A 12,325-nucleotide genomic window follows, 5' to 3' on the forward strand; every position below is an offset into this window, starting at 1 on the left:
AAATTAGAGGACATAAATCTCTTGATCTCAAACAGCATATCCTTATCGCTGCTAGCCAATAAGATATCATCCACATAAACAACTAAGATGATGAATTTTTCCCCTTTAAACTTTACATAAATGCAGTTATCAACTTTATATTCTTTAAAGTCAAAATTTCTAATGACTTTATTAAACTTGAGATACCACTGCCTAGACGCTTGTTTTAGACCATAAATTGATTTCTTAAGGCGGTATTCTAAATGCTCTTTGCCTTCTATGACAAAACCTTCCGATTGAGCTATGGAAACATTTTCTTCCAAGTCACCATTAAGGAATATCGTCTTTACGTCCATCTGATACAGCTCTAAATCATAATGCGCTACAAACGCCATAATTATTCTGAAAGAATCTTTACTTGATATAGGAGAAAAAGTTTCATTATAATCAATCTCTTCTTTTTGCGAGAAGCCTTTAGGTACGAGCCTCGCTTTGAACCTTTCTATATTCCCCTTAGATTCATGCTTTGTTTCGTAGACCCATTTGCAGCCTACTGTTTTGGCTTCGTCAGGGATTTCTATTAGGTCCCATACATCATTATCGCTCATAGACTTTAATTCGTCCTTCATGCTAGTAAAACACTCAGGTGAATGGTCACTTATCATGACCTCTTTATATGAGTTAGGATCTTCTGCCTTCCCTATGTCATTAACATCCTCATTCATGTAGACAATGTAATCGTTCGAGATGGCAGGTCTCCTATCATGCTATGATCTCCTAATCAGTTCATTAGATACTGCAGGACTAAGACTGGGTACTACAGGGGACTGCTGAGGCTTATCGTTAGGTGCAACGTTAGGAATTTTAGAGACCTCAATAGGGATGCACTGACGTTAGTTTCTACTGAAGGTGCAACCACCTAGGGCACAGGGATGTAAGACTCTTGGATCAGCGGTGTAGGAACATAAACCAGCCTTTTCTCAAGATCAACTTCCCTAAGCTTCAGATCCTTGTTCTCAAGAAATACAATGTGTCTTATTTCAAAAAACTTAGTGACCATGTCTAGACAGTAGAAGCAATACCCCTTCGATTTCTCGAGATATTTGATAAAGTGACAACTATCTTAGGATCTAATTTTCCAATATATAGATTAAATACTTTAGCTTCAACTGTATAACCTCACACATGTAAATACTTCAAAGAGGGCTTTCTTCCAATCTATAATTCATAAGGTGTTTTTGGAACTGATTTACTGGGAACCCGATTAAAAATGTGTGTGGATGTCTTAAGTGCCGCCATCCATAGTCCAACTGGTAAACAAGAATAGCCGAGCATACTTCGCACCATGTCCATAAATGTGCGGTTGCGTCTCTCAGCTACCCCATTTTGCTGAGGTTCACCAGGTATAGAATATTGAGCTACTATGCCATTTTCATGAAGGAATTTGGCAAAGGGACCAGGGATTTACCCGTATGAGGCATGTCTCCCATAATACCCCCCCTCCCCCCCGTGATCGGATCTCACTACTTTAATCTTTAGGTTGTGTTGATTTTCTACCTCAGCCTTAAATATTTTGAATTTATCGAGAGACCCAGATCGATCTTTAATGGTGTAGATATAGCCGTAACGTGAGAAATCATCAGTGAAGGTAATGAATGAATCAAAATCATCCACCGATATCACAAAAAAAGGACCACAGATATCCATATGAATTAATTCTAATAATCTTATGCTCCAAGTGGCCCCCTTCTTTATTTGCTTAATGTATATTCCTTTAATACAATCTATACAGTGGTTAGAGTTAGAGAAGTCTAAGGGTTAAAGAATCTCTTCCTTAATGAGACGCTCCATTCTGCCCCTCGAAATATAGCCTAAACGACAATGCCACAGTTCCGAAGAAGTCTTATTAATTGTACTTCTCTTTCCCTTATGGCTTACATCACAGACATTCATAGACACAGATGATTCATTAAGAGGAAGCATGTAAAGTTTGTCTTGTTAGATGGCAAAACCAATAACATATGAATTAAATTTAAGAATGCACTTATTGTCTCCAAAATTACAATGAAAACCATCATCGTCCAACGTCGAAACTAAAATGAGATTCCTCCTCATGGAAGGAACATAAACTACATTATTTAGTCTAAGAGTGAAGCCACTATCAAGAACTAATGGATGGGATCCGATAGCTTCAACTTCAGCTTCCTTCCTATTGGCAACTCTAAGACTTCGCTCCCCCTTTCCTAATATTCTCGCGGTAAGGAATCCCTGTAATGAGTTGGTAACGTGCACAGTAGCACCTGAGTCAATCCACCATGAATTAAGAGAAAAATCAGCATAAAGAGATTCATCAATAAAATGTTATTAAATCATTACCCTTCTTTGCGAGCCACTACAGGAAACCAACATAGTCTTTCTGGTAGTGGTACTTCTTGTGGCAGAAGTGATATCCATCATCCTTAGATTCTTGAGAGAAAGGAGCAGAAGGAGCAGTGCCTTGGGCGCCCTCTGCGCTGTCTTGTCATGCTTAGCGACAAAATGCAACTTCTTCTTAGAGTTGAAATCTCCTTGGATTTTTTTGTTTGTTTCTGGAGCTGCTAACTTGATTAATAAAATCTTTCTTTTCAGCCCTCAGCCTCTCTTCCTCTTAGACACACATCGTGATCAAGTCGCTCATTGTCCATTTCTCTTCCTGAGTATTGTAGTTAATATTAAAGGGAGAAAATTTAGGAGAGAGAGAAATGTCATAATGAAATGGACAAAAAAACCATAAGAGATTTCTATTTCCATGCTCTTAAGTTTAGCAGCCATGTCTGTCATCACCATGATATGTTCTCTTATGCTGCCAGATCCATAATTATACTTAGTGTTGAGGAGCTTTTGAATTAATGTACTGACATAAATCTTGGAGTTGTCTTTGAATTGCTCCTCCACGGATGCTAAGTACGTCTTAGCTTTTTTTGAGGTTGGGATTTCTCCCCTTATAGCTTCTGAGATCGAGTTCCTCATAATCATCAGTGACATGCGGTTAGACCACTCCCACTTCTCTAAAAGTGCATCATAAGTTTTCTTTTGATAATCATAATTCTCCACACTAATGGTGGGAGCAGTGGGAGCATCAACCCTAAATGCATAGTCAAGGTCCAAAACGTTAAGGACAACAATCACCTTAGCTTTCCAAGCGGAAAAATTATTCCCTGTAAGTTACTCTATGCCATCAATTGTGGCGGCAACAGAGGAAACACTAAGAGTTGGAGAGAAAAATTAGGTCAAATTAGAAATTTGTCATAAAGAAATAATTTGCACAAAAATAATCCTACGTTGGTCTGATTAAAATCATGTAAAACATAAAACTCTAATCCGCATAACCATTGGGCAGAAAACGGAAAAGAATTTGATTAAACAAATAAAATGGCACATAATTATAGTCAAAATTGGTCAGAAAGTAATTACCTACATAATTTGGCCGTAAAATTCTCCAAAAAATCTTCCCATTGGTTCCAATTCAACCAGAGAATTAATCATAATTTTGTGCATTAAACATCATTAATTACAATGCATAAATTAGAAAAACATTAGAAAACACTGGAAAATCCATTAAAATGGAAAAAGCCCAACATAAAACATCAAATTGTCTCGGCCCACGCTCGGCCCAAAACTGCCCACATGAGCGCCTCCTGCGTCTAGCTCAGAACGCAGACGCCGGCCCGACCTTTATAGCACACGCTCGCGAGCATCGTGGTAGTTCATTCACATCCGACTGTCGTCTGCCATTTTCGTCGGATAAAAACCAGCGGCTGGCCCTGAAAACCCTAAACATAACATCATTTTGCTCACCCCCATTTCATTAGCATCGAAAGAGAGAGCAGCAGTGAGAGAGACCCGGTTACGGCAAGCCATCGGCGAAACGAGAGAGAGAGCGGAGCGAAAAGAAACGATGCTGCCATGGGTCGGCTCACCGGAGCATGCGTGCGACTATGGTTGCACGTGTCTTCGTCGAGTTGGTCTTAGGTGGTTTCATAAAGGCAGCGTGTGCGCACAGCAAAGAGAAGAGGAGGCATGCTCCGGCGGATCTACAACGCACGCAAGAAGACGACATCGGCGCGAGGAGGTCACGGCCGGAGAAACCGCGTGCAACCGAGGAAAAAGAAAGGAGATGCACCAACAAAACGTAAGTCCTTCCCTTGTTCTCTACTTGTTCTAGGGTTCTTGAGTTGAGGCACGATTTTGGGGCTTGATTTGGAGATTTAGGGTTTCAAAATTAGGGAAAAGTGGGATTAGGGTTACTAAAGGAGGGGAAAACCGAGGGTTTTGTGAAATTTGTTAATCCCTTCCTTCTATATGCTAAATCCGAGTTGGATTAACCTCATCCGAGCCCCCAAACACACATATGTGCATGAACATGACTAAAACATGATTAATAAGTTCTAAACCGAGGCCAATTTAAACTAAACATGGTCAATTGAGTCTAATATGTGTCAATTATGATCAAGCAGGGGTCGGATCACAACAACCATAAGCATAAAGTCATAAACAGAGTATAAACATATGGATCCGAGCCAAATTGTCCTTGAAAACATATGATTAACAACTAATTACAATTGAACCGAACCTAATGTGGCATAATTGATCATAAAAAGGCATCATCCGAACGTAAGCTAATCTAGTTAGGTATAATTGGGTCTGATTAGGGCTAAGGTGACTCTGATACTAAATGTAGAACTTAATTACATCTTAATTAAGTGTATCATTAGCCCTAACATCAAACGTCACCTTAATTACGGAAGCATGTGGACATACCGGCGTTACGGAAGCTGGACGTCCCAATGTTGTTCTCAGCCTCGTAGCTCGTGAAGGAGTCGTTCCGCCCCAACGAGCCCTTGCCATACCGCCGGAACGAGTCGACGGGGTTGCTCTTCGCCCTCGAGTAGAGAGCGAACTGGTCGGCGCCGCCGCCTCCACTGTTACCGTAGCTGCTGAAGTTGCCGTTCTCGTAGTTCTTGAACGGCGCGGCGGCGCCAGCACCGCCAGAGGCGGCGGCGGCACCCTCCACGGTCGAGGAGGACGCCGACCAGGACGCCGCGGGGGTCGAGGGGCAAAGCAGGGACGCTGCGGCACAGAAGTCACGGAGGCGGGAGGCAAGCTTGCCCGCGGAGGCCAGGGTGGAGAACGTAGCGGCGTCCGGCGCCGAGAGCGGGGAGAGCTTGGCAAAGAAGAAGGCCGGGTGTGGGCGGTTGCTGCGCACCTTCCGGTTCCAGTACCGAATGAACGCCGCCTTCGCCGTGAACGGGTTCACGGGCAGCGACCACGCCGGTACCAGCCGTGGCAAGCCTCGTGGTAGCGTCGGCGTGGGCGGCGACGGAGCAGGGGACGGGGAGATGACGTTGGACGACGGTGGAGTTGAAAGTAGCGAGGTTGTACGTGTCAGAGGACAGAGTAGCAGAGTGGTGATGCTCAGGAGGAGGTGAGCGGGGCGAGGGGACGCCATTGTTGCGGGTTGCGGTCAGGGGTTTGGAAGCGAGGAGTTGGGGTGTGCACAGATATTTATAGGAGAAGGGAAGTTTGGACTTTGGAGGGAGGGGCGGAGGGCCAAGGGGCGTGATGTGTGAAATAGGTGGCCGAATTTGGGATGTGGTAGTGTTGAAATTTGTACCTGCACACTGATGCCATGCATTGGACGGGTCAGAATACAGAAGAGGTGATACTCTGTTCAAACTGAGACTCTTCAAGTCCAAGCCTGAACTGTGAGTCTTGGGAGTTTCTTTTTTCACATTTGAGCAACATAATTTGCATCCTCCCGGGCTTGCCTTGAATTTGCAGTCTGCATTGTGAAACAATGGACCTGCTCATCTATCTATAACATATATCAAGGTCCAAGAATCGGCAGCCTCCCAAGGGTCTGGTTCCTGTAGCTAACATATATTAAAGGTCCAAAAACAACGGAATGACATGGTCTGGTTACTGTAGCTACTGTAGCAGTGGATCATGCTCATGTATATGTATAAAAAATGGATACATATATGTATACGTATATCTATATGTATACATATAATTTCATTTTTAGGAAATTCCAGAAAAATGTCAAAATAAATATTAGTTATATTGATAAATCAGCTGAAATAATCTAAAATACTAAGAAAAATATCTAAACCTTAAAAAAAATATTAAACAAATGTTGTTAGGTTCTTATTACTTTCGTCTACATGTTAAAATTATGTGCGTGTATAAAAGTACTATTGTTTTCCCTATAATTAAGTGAATGTGTTAAATATTAATAAATTCATAAATAAATATTGAGATGTCCAAAATTAGTGAAGCCAATTTTTTTAGATTTCTTTTGTCATGCTCTGTGAAAAAAAAATGAGCGCGGCGTAGGCGCGCCAATCAACCTAGTAGCTCTAATTGTCAACATATCGTGGGCTTCGTGGAGTAGCCGAAGGATTATTACAGGTGTTTCACGGATTCGAATTCAAATTGTTGGATATTTGTACATATGTCGTGGGCGTGCTAGTGTACTTAAAGTATACTAAAGAGAAACATGAGACAAAACGTAAATGAAACACGTAACTTTATTCATTTATTATCGAAATTATAAAGTACAGTTTCATATTTACAATTCACTCCACACATATACATACGCACACACTATTGACTCTTCTTCAGGCAACTATGTCCTGGTTCCCGGGGCCTTGTAAAGCCACCGGTTAATTACATCCGACCTCCCGAACAACCTCCGATTAAACTGCATCATTGGTCGTCGTCTCCGAGTCTGCAAGGCTGTAATCACATACGTCACAGACCAAGTAAAGTAAGTGTCAAAAAAACAAATAATAGAAGAGACGGGACAAACAGTCTAGCATAAGCTTTATGAACTATCTATGTATCCCGGACCCTCATCGACCACACAGGTCTCAGAAACTGCAGCCCCTCATCATCGGTCGTAGCCTCAGGTGCTACACGAGAACAGAGGGAGAGAGAATCTAACTACACATCAGTTCACCAGCTACAACCTCATAGGAGCCTGGTGAACTGCAGTGTTTCTAAACTCTTATCTACGACCTCTAATCTCAACATATGCCACATGCAACCCCTCTTAGGCCTCCACAAAGTCATCGGCCGAATCCGAAAGACCACGATCATTGCCACAAAGGCAACAGCCACACATGCAAAAATGCCACGAAGGGCAAAGGGTAATCACCAGCATGTCAGGACCAGTCATAGAGCAAAGTCAAGCCACACACATAATCACAGACATCATCATTAGCTAAGGGGCATAAGGCATCACCACCAGCCAAACAAGCTCGTAGGGGCTCCAGAACTTCAAACCAGCAGAAGACGATTGAGCTCACAGCATGATCAGCACAGGGGATGGCAACATTGCCATACCACATAGCACTACAAACACCTGATCATAGAAGAGGCAGCACCAGGGTCTCAAGGTCACCAACAACCAAAACATCAACACTCCGGACACTAATCAACTGATACTCAGCACCAAAATAGCAGGAAGACCAGACACAAACACATGCTTATCACACAAAGGCATCAGGTAGCATCTGGCTACATGAGAAGGGAAGGTAACCATGGAAGCCCCTAAAACGGCCAGACTTCACTACTTCAGCCCGGTAGCATCACCAGGATTAGGCCTACTATTACAGCGGGCAAGCCAGCACCAAGGCATAGCCGCCACAGCATAGAGGACCATCAAAAGACTTCTAAATGACAACAAAACACCCAGGCGGTGCCCCACTCAGAGCCTCCATGACACCCGGCCGTCATGCGCACGCTAGCAGCACAGCTCGCTTGACCCAACGGTGGTGCAACCCACCCAGCTGGCGGCGCACTCGGTGCATTACTTAATCAACGCAACCACGGGTCAGGAGACACTAACACCAGGGCAGTAAAGTCACACGCTAACTAGAAATGACATAGGGGACATCAATGGTGCCCAGGCATAAGTAGGTTCAACGGTGCACGACAAAACCAGACAACGAGCAAGATGGCGGTCGGGCTTCCAGCGCGAGAGTCAGAACAACAGCAAACGTAACAAAAGACGGTCGGATTACCACAAGAACAAAACTGAACCAAAATGCAGCACCACCTCCTCGGTCGCGGTACGAGGGCACCGATCGGATCACCAACCACCCAAAACAGTCAGCCGCCACAAAGCAAAATAGCACGGCATCACCTTCAAGGTCACGGGCACGAGGGCACAAGCCAGATCACCAATCACCCAAAACAGCTGGCCACCACAAAGCAAAACAGCACGGCATCACCTTCGTGGTCACAAGCATGAGGGCACGCCAGGATCACAACAAAAGAACAGCCCCTCAAAACAGCACATCTCCATCTCCACGGTCGCGGTCACGAAGCACCGACCGGGACCACACAGACAAGGGCACAAAGCGCCATCGACAACCACCACCAAGAAAAAGAACTATGGCGGTCGGTTTCAATTACGAACATCATGGCACGCAACAAAAAAAGCATTTTCATCGCACGGCACGGCACGGAGGCTGGCCGGCCACAACACCTCATCTCACAGCACGGCACGAGGGCCGGCCGACCACAGCGCCTCATCACACGACATGGCACGGAGGCCGACCGGCGCCTCTGTAGAAGCAAGAAGGAGGGAAAAGGGGTTATTGCAGAGACCCACCGGCTAGGGCAGTGACCATGGAGCCCCAAGTGGCGACGACAAAGTCGTAAATCCAGGTGACGAGAGCTCTCTCTTTCTCTCTACCTTTCTTCTCTTTCTCCCTTCTTTCTCCCTCCGATCCCCCTCCCCACGGGGCCCTCACAGCGGAGAAACCAGATCTGGCGTCCGGATTTGGGGGAATGAAAAGATAAGATCAAGAGGGGATAAGGACGGATGCACACGGGAGAGGGCGGCGTGGCTCGGGAGTGGTGCAAGTGTGAGGTGGCATGGCTCGGGCGCGTCACGGTCGAGGCACGCGCTTGAGCACCCTGACCCAGGCAGCAGAGGAGGGGGAAAAGGAGTAGGGGGAGCGAGTTGACCTGGCCAGCGGTGCGGCGCGGGAGCACAAGCGCGGCCCGAGCGCAGGCGGCATGTGCGAGGCGCGGGAGAAGGCTGCGCACGCGAGGGAGAAGGAAGGGGCACAGTGGCCGGCCTATCCCTCTAGGGCAAGCGGCGCAGAGATAAAAGGGGGGAGGGGGCGACTGGGCCAAGCGACAGGGATAGGAGATGGAGGCTGGGCCAGCTCAGGCTGGCCTAAAGAAAGGGCCCACTTTTATATATATATATATATATATGTATATATATATATGTATGTATGTATGTATGTATGTATGCAGGGGGAAATATGCAAATACACATGACAAAATACCGTCATACAAATGCCGCCCACCAAGTTGTGCCCGCGCGAGGAATTAGGAGGGCTTAACTTGGTGCGCATGAAGTTGAAGAAATAAAACAGTTGCCGAGTATCACCCCGTAGCCTTTCACTACGTCTGCTTTGCAGAGCCAGCCAGCGACGAACATTTATTGACTTGTGGCGGACAGACGCGCCACTCCTCAAAAGAAGCATGTCAACTCTACTACAGCCTTAGGAGGTACCTGCAAAGTATTGTTGAACAGGGTTTGACTCCGCTGCGACCTTAAGAGGTACCAGCCAACGTTGTCATAAAAAACAGAGGACGCCACTGCGACCTTAAGAGGTGCCAGCCGGTGAAGGACCTTTTGAGGGATTTTAGCAACTCTATTGCGACCATGTAGCAACCACGGTGCCAGCCAATAGGGTTGAAGGGTTTCACAACTCTACGTGAACCGCACTGGCACGCTTCACTGCTCCCGATAATCCTCAGTTGTGGCAAAACTCTGTGCCCCTTCTGAGGTGATCCTCGATTCCACTGCTACCTTGGGAAGTGCTAGCCAGTGAAGGCGAGAAAGGGTAGAAGACTCCACTGCGACCTTGTGAGGCGCCAGCCAGTGAAGGTGAGGACTTCACAGATGCATAAACACAAAGATAGTGTACTTCTCTACTTCAACAAGCTGCAATAGCTATGAGAAAAGGGTTAATTGATGATAAAAGGGGAAATGCATACTAATAGCCCTGTTTGATGCATTTGAAATATGGGCTTTTCTCATGTCACCGAGCTATGAGGTGACCCCAAGATACAGCTACAAGAGACTCTTTCCTTTGGAAACAACAAAGAGTCATGATAGTTGCATTTAATTGTATGGCACTTGTGAAGAACACATGTCTGAAAGTGCTTCTGAAAATGATGAGGGCTCCCCAAAACTGCTTCCTTGGCTAGAGCACATTGACAATCCTGTACTCCCTGGAGGCCATATCTGTGTGTGGTATGGATCAAAGATGGGTAGGAAGCAAACTGTGGCATTGTTGCCTCCATTTTCTGCGAGGGTGGTGAACGAGGGTCACTCACCGACATTTGCAGTCTTCATGCCACCCATTGATGGTGACTTTCTTGTACTTTGATGATTCTTCTCCCTTAAATTTGGAAGGCCTTTGATTGGATGACATCTTCGATTGGGTGTTTTGAACTTGATTGACCTTCTTCGGGTCTTTGAATTTGCTTGAGCTTTGACTTGATCTTGGGATTACGAATACCTTTGAGATCCCACCATCCATGCTCTATGGTACTAAACCTCGCAGGCAACTTTTGATATAACAAGGCCCTTGTTTATATCACGCCAGGGTGGCAAGAAGTTGTACACATACCCACGACTTATGTCGGGAAGGTAGCCCTCTCTTGTTCTTTTCCTATAGTCGTCCCTGGGTGAATTTGTGATGGGGTGGAAGAGTACAGGATTAACAACAGCTGGTTGCTTCGGAGGTAGAATGAGTCAGCCTCGACGCGCAAGCATGGACAGAGGAACATGTGTTTCCTGTACAGTGTGTGTTCATTACCATAGCTTACAACTGCCACAACACTTCATACATCTCCAGAGGTGAATCCTGCAAGTGGCCTCCTAAGATCACAGCTCGGCGATGGTTAGAAAAACCATGATTAATGTTGGGTGGATCGACACCCTTTATTTATGAAAACATGCACAATCCTCGGAGTTCTCCCTTTTCAATGTTGATCCAAAGGGGAACGGAGGATGACTTTTTAAGCGAAATACTTTTTGAGAAAGTGGCCATTAATAGGGGGCATTGGACGAACGTCCTCCTAATTAATGAGCTGATAGGCACCTCCGTCACAGACCTATTCTACGACGTAGGGCCCCTTCCACTTCGGCTCAAATTTGTCTTGGCTTTTGCCGGTGAGAATGATCGGGCGCCTCAAAACGAGTACTAGCTCGCCCTTTCTAAATACACGAGGTTTGACAAGCTTGTCACACGCTCGAATCATGTTATGTCGATAATACTGCAAATTTTGGAGGGCGTTGAGGCGTTCTTCTTCAAGGGCATCCAATTCTTGGAGCCGCAAGCGAGGCCGCTCGTCTTGCATGATTTCATTATGCACAGCAATCCGAAGTGCGGGGAGCTCTAGCTCAAGTGGTAAAACGGCTTCTATGCCGAAGACAATAGCATAGGGCGTTGACTACGTGGGGGTACGAACAGTAACCCGATATGCCCATAACGCTTTAAAGAGACGGTCATGCCAGTCCCTCTTGTGTTTTGTGACTGTCTTTTTCAAAATGCCCACAAGGGTCTTATTGAATGCTTCAGCCAATCCGTTGGCCTGAGGGTAATACCATGTGGAGTAGTTCAACTGAATTTTGCATTTTTCAACGAACTTATAAATCTTGCTTGATTTGAAAGACAACCCATTATCGGAGGTGATGCGGTGAGGCACCCCGAAACGATAGATGATGTTCAGTTCAAAGTTGATGACATTGTCAAATTTTACCTCCCTCAAAGGAACTGCTTCCGCCCACCTAGAGAAGTAATCAGTGGCAGCGAGAATGAATTGCTACCCCTTAGAAGAGGGTAGCTCGATTTTGCAATTTATGTCAATACCCCAGGCATCAAAGGGCCAAGAGGGTATAGTGGGGTGTAATGGAACTGGGGGACGATGCTTGAAGTCCCCATGTATCTGACAGTCATAGCAAGACCGTGCCACTTGAATACAGTCGGTCATCATACCGGGCCAATAGCCTCCTAACAGTTTTAGGCTATGGTACATCTTTGGCCCGCTTTGATGACCACCGCAAACTCCTACGTGTACTTCTTTCAGAGCTTTATCAGCCTCGCTTCGGGACAGGCATCGAAGCGGCATCTCATGCCCATAAGATCGTGGGTATAGGACTCCCGCTTTGTATATGTATGAGGGGAGCCGCCTTTGTAATTGGCGTCTTACGAAGGGGTCGCTTGGCAGACCATCGTGCTTGAAATAATCCAAGAAAGGCTTACGTCAA

The sequence above is a fragment of the Phragmites australis genome, chromosome 17 (assembly GCF_958298935.1).
Source record: "Phragmites australis chromosome 17, lpPhrAust1.1, whole genome shotgun sequence".
Classification (NCBI taxonomy): domain Eukaryota; kingdom Viridiplantae; phylum Streptophyta; class Magnoliopsida; order Poales; family Poaceae; genus Phragmites; species Phragmites australis.